General features: G+C 44.0%; 1 protein-coding gene across 1 annotated transcript in view; it reads left to right on the forward strand.

Annotated features, from left to right (window-relative positions):
- TMEM201 (transmembrane protein 201) overlaps nucleotides 1-19353 on the forward strand; it is a 293795-nt gene that overhangs the window by 169572 nt on the left and 104870 nt on the right. The gene's annotated exons all lie outside the window — the stretch shown is intronic.

Here is a 19353-nt window from a genome sequence, read left to right on the forward strand (position 1 = left end):
AGTGTTCTACATGAGTAAGCAGGGCAGAACAAGAACACAAACTGTTACCAGATAAAGTTCCAAGGTCTTGGGCCGTGCACTATCGCATAGCCCCACGGGCAGAAGACAACCAGGTGGGTCCACTCAGCCTAACAATACAGATGGGCCACAAATGGGAACTCAACAAAAAGATATTGGTTCATCGACCTACTTCATCTCCCGGCCGCAGATGCCATTCTAGTAGGATCATACGAACTTGCTCCCAGGATGCTAGTACCAAGAATTGCACTCTGCCCAAGATAGCTGAAGCCACCAGGAAGACCCCGGAGTATAATTAGTTTTCTTGACTACATAGTCTTCTGGATTCTAGAGACATTCTTGCACAGACAAGGGCTGAGTCCAGAAATTGCATGTATAAGTGAAAATGGGAAAGAATCTGCATCTGGATCTCTTCTAGAGGTCTTCAAACTTTTTCTGTCCTCCTTCATCGAGTATTGCTTTACTTAAGAGAGCTAGAAAGGTCCGAACTTAAACATACATCTTACAGCTGTATCAAAATGTCAACCTATCCTTACCCGACCATTTCTATGGGCTACTAAAGGCATTAAATAATTAGTCCAGGGTCTTTCCTGGGATTTCTAGCTCACTTTATATCTAACAAGAAGATGGAAGCTCAATATGGTTTATCACAGTTAATGAAGGGCCCATTCAAATCCTTAAGGCAAGTGCAATGTGTCAAATAACCAAAGGATCACTGGTGATGATGAACAGAGCTTTATTAGTGAGAGACCTACAGGAAGCTAGCTGTGCTTGCCAGTGACAGGATGGATCTCGAATGAGCGTTTAATGGTCCGTGGAATCCTCCAACCACGTCAGGACAGGCGTCTGGGAATGCTGAGAATCCAACCCTGAACATGCAGGATTGACCCAAAATAACATTGTGCTCCTGACTTCCTACTAAGACCCACCCCAATAAAAACAAAATGATAAAAACAAAGCTGTATCAAACAGAACAGTTAAAACAAATACAAAATAAAGAAAAGTCATAAACCATATATAGACTTAATAAAGTCACGTAATCAGGCTTCTTAGGAACTCTCTTGGGCCTTCGTGAGCCCTTACGTAAATGTGCTAAGTGACGATGGCTAGTTTCACCATCAGTTTCTGAAGCTCATTACAAGCATAAGAAACTTGCAAGGCAACATAAGCTTCAACACATTACTCTGATACAGCCCTGTCATTCATACTTGGATTCAAATCACTATGCTTCACACTCGGTCTTGTTCCGCAAGACCCTTATTCCTCTCTGCTAATGCATCTTGGTTCAGATACTCCATGGATAAAGACGCACTACAAAAACCTGGATTCAGCTCCTGCATCTCCTCCATCAATCCATCACCAGCATCACACAACCCATGCAAATTGATAACCCTATTTTTTGCTCCTTTTAGATCCGTTATGGAGCCTCTGCTCATCTCAAAGACTGATAGTTGGGAAAACATCAACTTGGCTTGGACATTGAACCCTATCCTGTCCCCCAATCCTGAATTACACAGTTTTGACATGCCCTAGCATTGTTTCGATCTGTAATAAAGTGGGATTCAAAACTGAATTCAGGGTAAAAAACGAACCATCATCTTTTTACCTTTTCTCACCTAAGAAATAAACTAGCGGTTTGTGATTAGTACATAATTGTAATTTTCGCCCCCATTCATAAGATTGGAAATTCTGCACAGTCCATTCATGCGCGAGAGCCTCTTTTGCCATATAGACTAGCTCTGACTTTCTTTAAGATCTAGAAGCAAAAGCTTTTGTACGATCACCTTTATTTTATTTTTATGTATTTTACGGAGTTTTATATAGCGCAAACTTGACCAGAAGGTGTCTGGTATCAGAGCGCTTTACATAGCACCAGTTACATGAGGACACATTCATTTTTGTTAGGCACGGGGAGATAAAGTGATTTGCCCAGAATCACAGGATGTTCAGCGTCCTTGCCGATACTCAAACCCAGTTCCCCAGATTCGAGGTCGACCGCCCTAGCCGTTAGGCCAACTCCTCTCGTTATCATCCAATTGTGTCAGGAGCATCCCTATGCCCATAGCATTCTCCTCTACCTTGATCACACAGGTATTCCCTTTCACATACATTTTAAGAGCTGGTGCATTGATCGATTACCTTCTTGGTATTCTCAAATGCACCCTTTTCCACATCCACCGACAGAAACTACCATTGCGTAATGAGCTTTTCGACGATTCAGTAATAATTGCAAACCCATTGACCAATCTGGAACAATATTCACAAAGACCTAATCAGGATTTCACTTGTTCTACATTCTGAGAATGAGGTGCTTCTTAAATGGCTCTAGCTAGATCCTTTCTTAGACTCCTAATTAATTCACACCATTGGTCAAAGCAAGATGTAGTCTTTGAGTGCATGTACTCCACTTTGGTCTCCGAATAAACTGTACATTTGTTTTTGAAAAGCTAAGGACAAAACAAAAGGCATATGAAAGAAGCGAAAATTCCAAAAAGCGTTACAAACGTGGTGAGGAACTTAGATTCCTCAAACAAGCGAATCTGATGGTGTCCTGACTTGAAATCAATCGTGATCTGTCTTCAGGAGACCTGGTGTACAGAGGAACTGCTATGTAAGCATTATTTCACTCTAGACTGTAAAGCAACCCCGTCCAGAAGGGGACATGCTAAGGGAGGGGTGGCCTGCTTATTGTCAAATAAGATAAAATGGAACTACGAAATCTTTTTTTGGCAATAACCTTGTATAATCTCGATAATAATGTAAAAAGTCCACCTCTAATGTTGATAAACGCCTATATTCCACCAGATGCCTCTTACCATGTTCTCTTAAAGGCAATTCTCGCCTACATTAAAAAAGTCAATGATGTAGACTCTCCCCCTCATATAGTTCTGGTAGAGGACCTGAATTGTAAAATCTCGAACTCTACTTTGGATAGATTCCGAAATAAGGAAAAAGAATCTCTGCAGATACCACAAGCGCTCTTTCCACAAAATATTAGAACAAACAAGAGAGGGAAAATGCTTATCAATGAATTAATGAAGGTTGATGGCATTATAGTAAATGGAAGATTTCCTTCGGATACTCCTGCTACCTTTACTTGTAAAAGTCATAGGGGAGAATCTTTCTTGGACTATGTGTTAGTGGGAAGTTCCACCTTTTTATTAAAAGACCTAAAGGTCTTCAACTCTTCCTGTAGTGACCACAAAGTACTAAACCTTATCGTAAATTTAAATTTGTCTCCACACGATCCATGGACATTAAATAGTGAGTCGGTTAGTTTTGCTAAGAAAAGATGGAGATGTCATTGGAATAACAATGCCATCTCAGGCCTTGAGAGTGTCTTGCGGTCACTGTAGAGAACTTGCCTAATTGGAGTGGAACAGAAATTGCCAGTTTTAACACATTTATGAATCAAGCGGTAGAAATTGCAAGGATGTCGAACCAAAGAAAAGGAACTAAAGTAGTCCCCAGACCCTTCCTGCCAGTATACCACGAAATAAACTAGTTGGGGAACAATACTTGAATTACTCCTCTGAAAGATATCATGGAATATTATTACTTAAAAGGAGGAGGACTCTGGTAAAGGTTAAGTTAAGAAAAGAGAGGGAAGATAACATTTGGATTAAACTTGAGAGAAGCAGCCTTTGAAGGCCAAGTAACAACGTTTTGGTCTCTTATCGGGGAGGGATGTGGAGCTAGATCTCTACCATTGAGGAGCATAAATGGGTTCGCTTTATTCAAGATTTATATGCAGATAATGCAAAGGCAATTAAGTATATCGCACTAAAGGAAGACCCCTCATCGTATGGATCGCCATCTGAAATAGAAATGGCAATCAGGGGGGATGTGTTCTTCCGGAGCGATGGGCCCCGATGAATTACCCATCACAGTTTTAAAACAAAATAGTATACTGTGGAGTAAAATTCTTTATACAGTGTTTAAGTATTGTTCTGTAAACAAAATGGTTCCCCCCTCTTGGAAAGGGAGTATAATAGTCCCTCTGTTTAAGAAAGGAGATCGAAATTCCCCCACACAACTATCGTCAAATTGCTCTTCTTGGCGCTGTGGGTAAAGTTGTTGCTAAATGCCTCTTGATACAAATTAATGATTGGGTGGAGGCCGTTAAAATGTTACCGTTGGAACAAACCGGGTTTAGGACAAAGCATGGAACAATTGATAACCTAACTGCACTACAGGTAATAAACGAAAAATATGTTAAAGTTAGAGGAGGAAGGGTGTATACAGCCTTTATAGACTTCTCCACAGCATTCGATAAAGTAGATCGTCTCCAGCTGTGGAGAAAACTGTCAGACCTGGGTATGCCGGCCACCCTCTTGTAGTTAGTTTGTGCTCTTCATACGGACACTTGGTGCAGAGTCCTAATGGGAGGGGAAAGAGGTCTCTCCCAAACCATCCCTTCTGAAAATGGCCTAAAACCAGGATGTTTCTTGGCTCCCCTACCTTTCTCCCTATATATCTCTGATCTTCCCCACGATTTTGCTCAAAGTGAGGGGGGCATTGCCCTGTTACTGGGGGGAAAACCGATTGCATGTTTTCTTTATGCAGACGATATAATAATATTGGATCTAACACCTAGGGGATTAAATAGTCTGCAGGCACTGCATAAATTTGCAGAGGCCCCCTATTTAAAGATTAATATATCTAAAAGTAAAATAATGTGCATGCACGGAAGAAAAAAATTGCAGTATGGGAATTTCATATGGTCTGTGGGTGGCCAAAAATTGGAACTTGTAAAATCTTATCTTTTCTTGGGGAAAAACAGTGTGTGGCAACCTAAGTGACAAGGCCCATATAGAAAATAACATCCGTAAAGCTACTATACAGGGTAAAAGCTTGGGCTCCTTCTACAGATCAACTGGAAAAAGACACTTAGCACTTCTATTAGAGGGTTGTGCAAAAATCCCTGCTTCGCTGTTGTATGGTATTGAATTGCTTGATGTAGAGAGATGTTTTTTTTTTTTTTTTTTAAATGCAACAGAAGGCAAAATGTTAAGGAGCCTAGCCTCAGTCAACACTGCTTGCCCCACGGCTGCTCTAAGGTTAGGATTTGGCTTAAGAAGTAGTTTGGTACAGGGTCTTGCGGGGATAGTGCGATGGGTTGTAGGCCTGGCAAAGGGTGATCCTGGCACATTAAGATTTTTAATTCAGAAATAAATATTAGAAAGTTTAAAGGAGCAGTCATTAATTCTTACAAATTTTAGAATTGCGGTTGACTTGTGACAACTGGATGAGTCTCTGCTTTTCACCCTATCGCCATATCAATTAAGGGCCTCTTTGAAACTGGCCACTTGGGAATTCAGTTTCACTAGGGATAGGGAAGCTCTTATTCAAAAGAGGGGTATCCACCTGGCCATAGACTCCTGTGTGATAAATAAAGTGCAGGCTTATATTTCCTGGAACCTGCCCCATGGAGTGTGCCGCCTTTGGTTATTATTAAGGCAGGGTATGCTTCCTTTAAATAATGTACTGTCCAAATGGTACGGTTCTTCCCCGATTTGTAATCTGTGTAATAATTCCATCCAGGACGTTAATCATGTGCTATTTATTTACCCCGCTTTATTATTGTGTCGGCGTAAATGGTTGAGACCAATTTGTTTGCAATTATCTATTCTTTCAGGCTCTGCACTAACTGATTCTATATATGAGCCACCAAATGAAATGTTTTGTCATAGGATTTTTAACTTTAAGTGTTTCTTAAATTTGTATTAACGCACATTACATGAAGGATGCAATTATTAACTTTGGTTTTATCTGATGTTCTATAGTATCAAGGGCATAAAGGATATTTTAATTTTTCCTATTGTATAAAATATTCTAATATTTTGTATCTTGAGATTTTTTTACTGACGGATTTTACGTATGATTGTAGAAATTATGCTGCACAATTCTTTTTTTTTTTTTTTCTTTTTTTTTTTATATGTTGGAATTTTAGTTTATGTGGATCTCTTTGGAGTTCCAAGATCATAAATAAATAAACTTGAAACTTAACTTGCAATCAATGGTCAAAGGTCCTTTCTCATCCGATCTGTGCACAAATCTCAAATATCTTTGGTAAAGGATGACAATCTATGAAAAAATGATGTTCAAAGCCCTTAGATGTGTGCACTTTTTCATTAAGCCACTACAATTGACATGACCCATTCAGATGAATAATCTGGTTCAGTCATTTTATCTGCTACAAGCTTGTACAGATGTTTGCACAGTTGTTAGCAGACACTCCGCAGTACTTGTCTCGCCCTGTGGCTCACTGGAATTCCTTGGTCTTTTAAAATCATATTATTTAAAAAAACCTTAACACATCCTAACTCCTCTATGAATAACTGCTCATGTTTTTTAAAATGTGTTGCAAATTGATTCTTCTCCGGGGTTATCAATGAAATGGAACACTCCGTATCAGGCCTTAGAGGTTTATGGTCTCCACTCTAGGACACTATAATCTTATTTTAGCTACATAAACGTTGGTGTAGATTCCCTCCCCTTGTATTTGATCCCTCAATATAACCATGCATGTCGATCTTGTTACCCACCAATGCTACAGGTTTTATATCAGTAGGTAACAACATAATACTTGGCATTTTTGTTTTAAATAATTTGTCTGACTTTCTTGACAATCCTCTGTAACTGATGGCACTAAGTTGCAGCGCTGCATGTCACTATATGCATTCAGCTCTTGTATAGTGTTAACTTGGATGTTCCTTTGAACATTATCCCACACTTAAGAAAGTGTCCTAATTCTTTGCACTTGTTAAAAAAAAAATATATATATATATATATATTAACTGCAGGACAATTGTGGGTGTTTGCTCAACAGTGGAAACAGATGCCTTGTTTAAAACTCCCCTTGCCTGAACCTCTAATAAAGATACCACTGCCATACCCACCAGACCTAGATGATATAGCATTCAAAGCAGCAACAAAACTCTCTAACTTGTTAAATTCATTTGATGCCAATGCAGAACATGCAAGTCCTTTTGTAATGGTTATAGTCTCGAAAATTTGATTTGGTCAAAGCAATTCACCATTGTTTGATCTCTTATGGTGCTCCAACGTTCTGTTGCATTCCCATGTTAAAGTTCAGATATACTGCTCCGCTTCGCAATTATTAATAAACTACTTATCCATTTGTTTTATCGTGTAGAATTGGTGTCTCAATACATCAAAACTTGGATCCTCACTAAAGTAATGTTTCAATCTCTACTGCCTCAACATAGTTGTTACATCGACCACAACAAGCATTGTTAGGGATTTCTTCAGGTAGATGATCCCAGATTCTTTGTCCCTCTGTTTTAGTAACTAATCTCCTATTTACTTCAAACTATTCATTGTCATTTACAACCATATAGCTTTCAAAAGCACAGTGCTATTGTTTCCACTTCGGGTGGTGATCCAGGAGTATGTAAAACGCAGCTGGCATCATTGCACTCTGCATTTTGTTGAAGTGAAAGTCTATGAAAAATTGCAAACAGTTGCTCAAACCACAGCGTGAAAAGATTTCGAGGTAGACCTCATACTCGTATGTATTTTCTGTGTAAAATCAAGGTAATTTCTGCCCATAATTTTCTGTGCTGCAATTTCCAAGTGAAGTAAGGCTTATTTTGATCCAGTGCATTGTAAAGGACTATTGATGTAACATTCACACGCGGTCAGCTCCAACGAAATTACCTTCACACTAATTGCGCGCTAGATAACTTAAAATAATGCTGAACTCGCAAATGCTCGGTTTATGTAAACATTAAACACGATCTGCCTAATGCGCAATACGTGTACTGTTTTCAGGTGCAGGATATAAGCAGTGCCTGTTGATCTGGTCTAGTGTTCTGTTGGGCTCTCCGATGTCAAAGTGGATGGTTAAGCAGCCCAAACTTGAGTCGTCTTCTGCCATTTGTCGCCAAATGTAACGTGACAATGTAGCCAAGGGTTTCAAGTGATAATTAACAGACAGAACTAAGTCTCAGATACACCACACCAGATGTGCCGGTGAAAGGATTACAAATTACCGCAGAGCACAGACTATGGAATCCCAGCCATGTCGCAACAGATGGCGGGGAATATTGATAATCCAACCCTGAACATGCAGTATTGACCCGACATAACACAGTGGCTCCAATATCTTTAATAGAAAACAGCATTGCTACTCACCTTAACATCAGCTAAATGAGAGTGAAATCCAAGCATTCATTAAGGAGAAGATACTATGCACAAATCCACATTTCATACCAAAAGTGCTGTTCGACTTCCATCTTGAGGAGCCAGTCATTCTCTTGAATTTCTTTAACACACTTGTGGTGTGGCAGAGAGACCTGCGTTCTCTTGAGCTGAGTTTTTTAAAATTTTTACATAAACAGAACAAAGGACTTCCAGAAATAGACAAGCTGTTAATTTAATTTCCAAACATCTTGGGGGGGGGGGGGCGTCACCTTTATCCAAGCAAGGCATTTCAAGATGGGTATCAGCAGCCATCCCATCCCTTTCTGCCATACCAAAGCTGATCGACCATTGACTTAATTGGTCACAGTACATTCTACTAGAAGTGTAGTGACATTAGCAGCTCTCTGCTCAGGAGTCCCACTGTCTGACATATGTCAAGCAGCAACATGAAAAAAATCACCATACATTTACCTGGAATTAGTTTGGAGGCAAAATCAGAGGGGGGATATGGCAGTGGGAGTAGCAGTTCCTTGTCCTCTTTTTTTTCATAAGGCTAGCCTACTTTCTTTCATTAGCCACTATGGGAAAAGTGCATATTGACTGGGGCTTGTACTGCTTACTATTACTTATCTAATTGAAGCATGTGACTCGATGTTCGATTCGATCCTGAAGAAGAAACCAGATCTAGTTCTGACGGATTCTTCTCACCTCTGATTCCTCCCCTTTTAAGTTCCCCAGCGCCAGACTGAAACTGGAAATTATTCATAGTGATAGTTGCTGTGCACAAGCAGTTAGCACCACTGGACTTTGAGGATGTTAGCACACAGAAGTCTAGATTGCAGTTATGCAAAATCGCCAGGAAACTTAAAAGATTTAAGCAATGCAATTGCAGTTTCAATGGACCAGAGCTTTCTGTCTTGGAGCATGTAATGCTGAAATCCATAAATGTTGTGGTTACATTAACACAATTGGTCTTATTGCAAGTGAATAGAAGAAAGAACATGTTACAAAAGTGAAATATACAGATAGCCGCTAATGAGCAGTTGCCAAGATCTTCTCGTGGGAATGAATGTGAGAAGGAACAGGCGCTGATTATATTTTCTAAAATCCTTGCTTTGTTATGCCAACTTCAGAACGAGGATACTCGTCACAAGGATGGTTCAGCAGAAATGTGCAGTGTATAACTTGGAATAACGGAACTATAGTTTATTTAAAATTTGTGTGAATGTACAACGATGTGAAGGCTTTAGTGGGCTTCAAGCAAGTGCAAGAAAATTGTATTAATGTGACTGTGGACATTTACATTCAGGCAGATATGAGTATTTGCACTTTTATAGTAAACCTAATCATTATGACACACGTCGCTGTGTTCCACACAACCATTGCATATTATTTCGGTTTTAATTTCTTCAGTATCCAATTCTTCATGATCCTAAGCAGGGACAAAATGCCTTTATTACTGAAAGCACGTTGTATGGTACACAATCCGTTTAATAGGTTCCTGTCCTCAGACTATAGCATTTGCGATTTCAAAGCTCCTCATTCCCCAATTCCTGAGTTTCCCTGACAACTAAGACCAGATGTCACTCCAGTTGAAATTTGTCATTTTCAATTTCGTGAAATTTCTTCGCACTATCCAACATTTGCTCTATCTGTTCATAGATACTAATTTAAGTGTTCAGGAGGCGCGAGCACTGTGAGCCTCTTATCACACAATTCTCTTCGAGGGGATCCTCAGCAATAGTCATAAGCATTAGAATATTCCCGCCCATGTGCGGGATCCCGGAAACAGTATATTATATGTGCCCCACATATATATATCCATACATATATACCTATATGTATACACAAGCAACTGCAGCCAATAAACACTAGAGCTGAAACATGCTGTAAGGAATTTCCACTATACATAAAAAAATAGCATTATAAACATGAGAAACAACATTATAACTTGTTTAGAAACTGTTTTAATGCTCAGAAAATAGCAGAAATTCTTATAAATCACTGAAAGCATAGGAAGCTCCCAGACTGCATTGCAAATACCGAGTCTAAAAAGACTGAAAAGCTAACTAATAGCTGCATAGCAAAAAACTGACACCGTGCCTTTAAGGCACACCTGACCCCCAACTTCCCATCATGCCTCAGGGGTGGCAGTTAGGTCAGTTGTTCTTTCCGGCTCCTTCTGGAAGGATCCTGGCAACAGAGCTCCACCTTTTTCTGAGTTTGTCAGAAAATATTGTCTGTTTTTCAACTGTTTTTTCCCTTACTTCGACGTTTTACATCTAGAGAAGTAGGAGGCTGTCTTTTTTTAGGCAGTTTTGGGCATTTGTTCTACCTTAAAATGCCATCTCTTTTCGATCCTTGCCCTGCTTGTGGCAAGAAGAAGGCCAGGACTGACTCTCATAGGGTCTGTATCCACCGGAGGATCATGATTCCAAGACATGTCCTCACTGCCAGAGCCTGTCCAAGAGAACTTTGAAGGACAGAGAGCGAATTCGCATTTATGGCCTGGCACAACCATCCAGAGGACGATCTCCGGTGAGGAAGGGCTCCAAGAGGCCTAGAGATACATCTAGAAGCAAGTCCTCTCGTCCTTCCACCTCTGCGTCGGGACCGGCGCTGAGAAACGATCTTCCGGTTGGTCATGTTTCCATGAAGAGACCTTCGACAGCGGGCTCGCCGTCGAGAGCAGGTACGTCGTCGACGTCGAAGTCTAGACCGCCATCGTCAACTCGGCGGCGATCGGCGGCGAGAACCAGAGCCTCTCCGCCGTCGTCAACCCGGCGACGATCGGCGTCGAGGAGTGTCACCCCTCCGTTGTCGAGGGCACAATCCCCTCCGTCGTCGCGACTCCATCAGCGATCGATGTCGAGAGGGAAGAGTCCTCCGCCGGCGTCATCCAGACGACGTTCGGCGTCGAGGGTACCGTCGAGAGTGGCAGCATCTCCGCCGGCGTCAAGACGGCGTTCGGCGTCGAGGGAGAGAGGGCCTCCGTCGTCGGCTTCACACCGCCGTTCGACGTCGAGGCGGCATTCTTCGCCGGCTGAACATGTCCGCCGGTCCACATCGAGGCGTCGTTCGACGTCGAGAAGAGGAGAGTCCCGGCGAGAAAGAAGGCGAAGCCACGGATCGACGTCAAGACCACGCTCGACGTCGAGGCAGGCCTCGGACAGGTCAGTGGTCCTGGTGACGGAGTCGGCTTCGCGCCATTCCTCCTCACGTTCAGGGGCATCTCCACGACCGGCAATTCCACGAGAGTCTGCCAGCCAACTCCGCAGGTCTTCCCCTCAGACTCAAGGGACCATTTCTGCGGTACGACTGTCGCCCAGATGGCTGCTGCCAGCACATCATTGGCAGGACTCAGGGGCTACAAGGAGACTGCGGGAATATGTCAGTCAAGTGCATGACTCTCCGCTGCAACGGTTGGTGGAGGCAGTGGACAGAGCAAGTCCTCCCAGGCCAGCACGTGAGAAGTCGCCTGAGAGCCGGCGACGCAGATCGCGCTCCCCCAGGCGGGAGGGGCGTTCAGCCGGTTCACGGGCTCGTGATCATCGCCGCGATCGGAGGTCACCATCAACGTCATCTTCCTCGTCCACCAGGTCCTCAATAAGGGACTATTCACCCACGCTATCGGGCAGCCCAGTGTCCAGGGTCTCGCCCATAGACGACATCAACACCTACCATGAGGTGCTGCAGAGGGGGGCGCAGAAGTTGTGGATTGAGATGTCAGTCCCCCAAGTCACCACGTCGGTGATTTTCGAAACACTTCACTAGAAGTCTGCCTCTCGTCCACTGCTGCCTTTGGTCCCAGGGATCATGGAACCCGTCATGGACACCTTCCTCACCTCAGCAACCGTCAAAGCGGTTCCGGCTCGTATCCTCAAAAAATATAAGCTGGCTACCCCTGATCCGGTCTTTGTAAAAATGGACCCTCCTGCGGCCTCCGTAATAGTGGCGGCTGCAAGAAAGGGTCATGCTGTATCGGCGTCCTCTTCCGTTACTCCGGATAAGGATAGCAGAACCCAGGACTCCTGGGGCGCAGGGCCTGCTCGTCCGCAGCGGCTTCCCTCAAGATCTCTAGCGCGGCGGCGCTGTTGGGCAGATACGATAGGGCTCTCTGGGACTCTTATGGAGCGGTTCAAGTCCAAGCTCCCAAAGGAGGACCAAAAGGACTTCGAAGAAATAGTCACTGAAGGGTCACTGGTGGCTAATCAGTCGATTAGCACGGCGGCGGATGGTGCGCTGCTCTCAGCCCATTCTTACACACACGGCGTATGCGCCAGGAGGTCGTCCTGGTTGCGGCTGACAGGGCTCAAGCCGGATGCGCAGTAACGGATTTTAAGCCTCCCGTTCTCTGGCACCTCCCTCTTCGGCACTCACACGGATGAGGAGATGGGGCGCATGAGAACTGAACTGGACACCCTCAAAGCTGTGGGGTTGGAGAAGAAAAAAGAATTCAAGCGCCGTTTTAGACCCACCCAACGCAAGGGGCCTCAACAGAGGGTTCAAACCCCTCAGTGGTCTCAGAGTAAAACCCAAGGAAAATCGCAGTTTCGAGGCGGAAAGTCCTCCAGAGGCAGAGGTGGACACCAGCAACAGTCCTCCACTACCACAAGAGGAGGAAGGTCATGAGCTGTGGCTTCCTCTACGACCGTTGCCCACGCCAGTGGGGGGGAAGTGCGTCACAACATCTGGCAGAGTGGGACAGCATCACAAAAGATCGCTGGTTGCTGAATATACTGCGAAATGGATATGCGCTACGTTTTCGAGCGCGTCCAAAAGACCTACCGCCAAAAAAGTCCCGTCCTCACCACTTAAAGCTGCTCCAAAAGGAGGTGAGGGCCCTTCTGCTAAAACAGGCCATAGAAAAAGTTCCTCCTTCGCAAATCGGAAAAGGAGTGTACTTCCTTGTGCCCAAAAAAGATCAAGAGCACAAGTTTCGGCCGATTCTGGACCTTCGTCTCCTAAACAAAGTCATCGTCAAGGAGAAGTTTCGTATGTTGGCGCTTCATCAAATATGTCCACATCTGCAAGTAGGGGATTGGATGTGTTCGGTGGACCTCCAAGATGCGTACTTCCACATTTCAATTGCGAGACATCACCGCAGGTACCTGCGGTTTGTGGTCGGAAGCAAGCATTATCAGTACAAAGTCCTTCCATTCGGGCTCAAGTCGGCTCCGCGAGTCTTCACCAAATGTATGGCAGTGGTGGCGGCTTGCCTACACAAGCAGGGTCTATTCGTCTACCCTTACTTAGACGACTGGTTGCTGAAGGCTCCATCCCAGCAACAGGTGAGGAAAGACTTCCAGACCTGTCTGAGACAGTTGCACGCTCTCGGCCTTCACTTCAACATGGCAAAGTCCGTGCAGCAGCCCACTCAGACCATCCACTACCTTGGCTCCGTTCTGGACACAAGCGTGGGAAAAGCGTATCCTTCGGGGGAGAGACTGTCTTCAATGAAGTGGAAATGCAGGCTTATGCAGCAGATGCAGAGGCCGTCAGCCCGGCAGGTAGCATCTCTGCTGGGATCCATGGCGTCCTGCATTTTTCTCATTCCCAACGCCAGACTGCGAATGCGACCTTTGCAGCAAGCTCTAGAGGACCAATGGGATCAGTCCACAGGCCGTTGGGGAGACCAAATCTCTCTCTCCCAGGTGGCGAAATCTTCCCTTGCATGGTGGACTCGTCAGGACAATCTGATGGTGGGAGTCCCTTTTCACCAGCCACTTCCGGTGCAATCGGTGGTGACAGATGCGTCGCTGCAAGGTTGGGGGGCCCACATGGGGTGCCTCCAGATACAGGGTCGGTGGTCTACAAAAGAGCAGGGCTACCACATAAATATGCTGGAACTCCGGGCAGTCCACCTTCCTCTAAAGGCGTTCCTCCCTGCAATCAAGGCAGATTCAGTCCTGGTGCAGACCGACAACACCACGACCATGTTCTACCTGAACAAACAGGGCGGGACTCGGTCACGTCCTCTTTCCCTGGAGGCCCAGGCGATCTGGCACTGGCTGCTCGCCCGGAACCTCTCGGTAGTGGCAGTGCACCTTCCGGGGGAGTTGAATCTCAAAGCAGACTCACTCAGCAGGCACTTCGAAGATCAGCCAGACTGGGTGCTACACGACGAAGTGGTGGCGGACCTGTTCCATTGTTGGGGTCTTCCAGAAATCGATCTGTTTGCAGACGACGAAAATTCAAAATGCCACGCCTTCGCGTCCAGATTCCACCGTCCAGGGACCAGGGGGAATGCTCTTTTGATGGACTGGTCAGGGACATTTGCCTACGCCTTTCCGCCCCTGCCTCTGATTCCGAAGGTGGTATCCAAGCTGCTCAGATCCGACATGAAGATGATCCTCATAGCTCCGGACTGGCCGCGCCAGTGGTGGTACCCGGACCTTCTCCATCTGTCGGTGCGACCTCACAGGCGACTGCCTTGCAGGCCGGACCTGCTGTCCAAGATGGGCGGGAGGATTCTGCATCCCAACCTTCCCTCACTGAACTTAACAGCATGGCTCCTGGGGTCCTGCAATACGGACATTTAGGTCTGCCGCCTGATTGCATGCATATTCTGAAAGAAGCGAAGCGACCCTCCACAAGAGCGTCTTATGCGTTTAAGTGGAAGAGGTTTTTCATTTGGTGTAGAGAGAATCACCTTGATCCTACGAAGGGGCAGGAGGATGTCATTCTCCCTTATCTTCTGCACTTAGCGAGATCAGGCTTAAAGTATGCATCAATCAGGGTCCACTTGTCTGCCATTACAGCGTACAGGAGGTCTCCCAATCAACCTTCTTTTTTCCAGATGCAGGTAGTCAAGGACCAATCCACAGAGCTTCCTTGCAGCATCTGTCTTGGAAGGCCACTTTTCTGGTAGCCATTACATCGGCACGCAGAGTAAGCGAAATCCAGGCGCTGTGTACTAAAGAGCCGTACACAGTTTTTCACCAGCACAAGGGGGAAAGCGGCCACAGTAGCTTTCTTGCATGACGTTCCAATGGCAGAGATTTGGTTGTGCAATTTTGTTACTAGAGGCTGCTTTTGTAGTAGTGCACTAGAATTAAAAGCACTGCAGAGTTCTTGTATATCCAACAATTTTCAGGCAACAATAAAAGTGGCACGATAACTGATGAATAATGTACCTGCTGGGGAGGATCCACGTTATGTCTAGTTACAGTTTTGACTCATCTAAAGTAGTGCAGAGGGTTAATATGCTTGCTGCAAAGAGCATGTACTGTGCAGATCACAGAACAGTATTTTATGCGCATAGCTCAATAGTTTGCCACGTTTGTCACAGATATCCTTTTGTTACTTTTCAGTTCATAAGTTAATCGTAATCTAGGTAAGAAAGTTTTTTTTTTTTCCCCAGTCTTTCATTATTCTAATTTTGCCCTAAAGGATTTCTTAGGGTAGAAATAAATGCTTATTAGTAAAGTCAGTCCTAACAACTATTACGTTCTGAATACTGAATTTGTGCTTCCCCAGACCAAGCACTCAGTCCTAACAACTATTACGTTCTGAATACTGAATTTGTGCTTCCCCAGACACAGCACTCTTAAGTATGTATGTATGTATGTATGTATGTGTGTATATATATATACATATATTCACTTAAACCATAGGTTTCACACATGTTATAGTTAGGTGGATATTTCACTCGTAAAAAACCAATGAAATTCCCCCATTATAGTTAGTTGAGATAACTATAACTCGCGTGCCTGCAATCCTGCTCATGACGTCACATATTGCATCACTCATGACATGGTCAGTGGCATCACTCATGACATCATCCTTGTGATAGAGTGGTGGTCGCGCGAGTTATAATTATCTCAACTAACTATAACGGGGGAATTTCTTTGTTTTTTTATGTGTGAAATATCCACCTAACTATAGCATGTGTGAAACCTATAGTTTTTTAAGTGAATTTGCAAGGTTTTTTAAATGCTAATTCCTAAATGTAACGTGTGTGAAACCTGTTTTTTTTCAGTGAATTTGTACGTTTTTTAAAATGCTAAGTTATGTATGTATTATAACTGTTTTAATATATTTATTTTTCAATAAACTACGTATGAATTTTTTTTTTTTTGTTTGTTTTTTCACCGTGTGCGCACCTCAAAAAAAAATTAAAATGTTTTTTTCTGCCTTCGGGGTCCTTCAGGGACCCCCTGACCAAGGCTAGGGGGTCAGGAACTCTCTGCCCTGCCCCCTTTTCACGTTCGCCACCTTATTTTTCCACTCTCGCACTGAAAACCAACAAAATGGCGGCCGACACTTCGTGATTTCGACCGATTTGAACGTTGACTGACATGTAACAACCAATCAGAATTACGCTCGCGCACGTAAGGGTGCGCGGCTATAGATATGTATGTGCTTTTAACTGCAATTTTCTCAGGAACTACTGAACAGATTGACTCCATATATGCAAAAGGCACATCCCTGACCTGAGGACTACCTCTCTGCCAAATTTCAAGTAATTCTGTTCAGCCGTTCGGGCTGTACCTTCGACTAAAGGTCCTACGGGAAAATGCATGGGGAAAACTCGTTTTGGGACCCCCCTTTTTTCTCGGCCCCCGCTTGACGAATCCCCCCCCGAGACTTTCAGGGTAGGAGCTGAGCGGAGCGCCCCATTAGTTTTGAAAATTTCGCGAAGATTCGTCAACCGGCGCCAAAGTTATTCAAAATAGAATTTTGAGATTTCCTATGGAAACACGGTCCTAACTATAACTATCTACTGCACCCCCGCGATTTAAAAAAAAAAAAATTGTCCTTCGGGGTCCTTCAGGGACCCCCTGACAAAGGCTAGGGGGTCAGGAACTCTCTACCCTGCCCCCTTTTCACGTTCGCCACCTTCCTTTTTCACTCTCGCACTGAAAACAAACAAAATGGCGGCCGACACTTCCTGATTTCGACCGATTCGAACGTTGACTAACATGTAACCACCAATCAGAATTACGCTCGCGCACGTTAGGGTGCTCGCACGGTGCGCGCACCCTGCGCGCGTATAGATATATATATATATATATATATGCTTTTAAATGCTATTTTCTCCGGAAATACTGAACAGACTTACACCAGACCTGCAGAAGGCACTTCCTTGACCTTATGGCTACCTCTCTGCCAAATTTCAAGTAATTCTGTTCAGCCGTTCGGGCTGTAGCTGCGACTAAAGGTCCTATGGAAAAATGCATGGGGAAAACGTGTTTTGGGACCCCCCTTTTTTCTCGGCCCCCGCTTGACGAATCACCCCGAGACTTTCAGGGTAGGAGCTGAACGGAGCGCCCCATTAGTTTTGAAAATTTCGCGAGGATTCGTCAACCGGCGCCAAAGTTATTCAAAATATAATTTTGAGATTTCCTATGGAAACACGGTCCTAACTATAACTATCTACTGGCGACCGCCAGTAGATTATATATATATATATATATATATATATATATATATATATTATATCAGCCACAGTTTAAAGATTGCTGCGCACTCCAACCAGTATTCAAATTGTTTTATTTCATTCGTTGCAAACACGATCAATAAAGTTACTGACAAACGCGTTTCAGCCTCCTGGCCTTCGTCAATGTCAGTGATTCCCTGCTCACGCCTCTTATTTAACCATATCATTTCATTGGTTAACAGGGATTCCAATCAAAGAAAAAAATACAATAATGAAAATAAAAAACGGTCTTGCAGAGACCGGATACTGCTTTGGGGAATTGTCAGCCATATTGGCACTATGTTCTCTACTGTTAGACAGAATGGCAATGTCACATTAGACCCCACGTTTTCACAAAATAATCAGTGGAAAACATCAAATCAATTCATTAAATAAAATGAGTCACAGTATAGCATTGGCCTAACTGAATTAGCTGTTCACTGATTATTCGATTAATAAAAGTGTGCCCCAATGCGTTTATTTTAATCTGATAATGCTGATCTCTAAATAGAGTGGGCATATAACTGTCGTGGTTAGATTGTCATAATCCAATCGTATCAAAATAAAGCTCTGGATGAGCAAACTCAAATTGCTGCTGTCTGTTCTATTTTAAGTTGTTATTCATAGCTCTTGCTTTTCCCCATTAGTTCCAGCTCTAAAGGTACAGCGCATTGTACATGTTTCTATTCTGCTTATCCAATAAATGACCACAGTTCCTCCTCTTGGTTCAGCCCTCCCGGGGTCCTGGTACGTAGTTCCACTATGAGTTTGGACTCCGATTGCCTGAGTGTTTTAACTCTATCTCCCCCTCTTTCTGCCGGTGGGATCTGATCTAGGCAATAGTATGTTAACTTATCACTCCTAGCCTCGTGCATGTTAGCAAAGTGCCTCGCCACTGGATATGTTCTGTCCCTATTGGTTATGGCTCGTTTGTGCTCCACGACTCAATGGGACTATACAACTACGCGCATTGACCTGTATCAATACATCCGCAAGCTCAAGTTACGCAAGATATTTGCGATGCACCCTGGCCCTAAGAAGAAACAGCAAGGAACAGAAGGATCTATCATGGGTAACCTAGTAGGTAGTGATCTGGAAATTCTGACAACAATTCGTGATCTGCACGAAGCCGAATCAGTGGAGAGTGCTTTGGACATGCAAAGTAACACTCAGCTTCTGTTAGAGACTGGGATTGGACTGGGATTGAACAGAGTAGTGGGAAAAGTGAGTTCAAACCACGATCTAAATTTATCCCACAGACTCTACACGACGCAATTGATTGCTTCCATGAGGCGGTAATTAAGGACCTAGACAAATTCAGAATGGCAGGTATCACTCCTGGTGGAAAAAGGAAATACAACCTCACGAGAAAACAATGGGAGGCTGTGAAATCCCTCAGAGATGACCCCAGACTGGTGATTAAACAGTCAGACAAAGGGGGAAATGTTGTGATAATGACGAAAGAGCGATACAAGCAGGAAGCCCTTCGCCTACTTGGTGATGCACAAAGCTACAAACTTATCAAGAGAGAGGATTACAGCAAGAGTGTACAGGCCTTTCATGATCTCCTTGAAGAGTGGAACAGCAAGGGAATTCTAGAGATCAATGAATTTCAATACATGAGGGTAGAATGCCCTGTTCTGCCCACATTTTACCACCTTCCAAAGGTCCATAAGGACATCAATGCACCTCCAGGACGCCCAATAGTGTCTTCATTGGGAAGCCTTCTAGAAAAAGCCTCTTTC

This window comes from Triturus cristatus, chromosome 1_2 (genome assembly GCF_964204655.1).
Source record: "Triturus cristatus chromosome 1_2, aTriCri1.1, whole genome shotgun sequence".
In the NCBI taxonomy this organism is placed as follows: domain Eukaryota; kingdom Metazoa; phylum Chordata; class Amphibia; order Caudata; family Salamandridae; genus Triturus; species Triturus cristatus.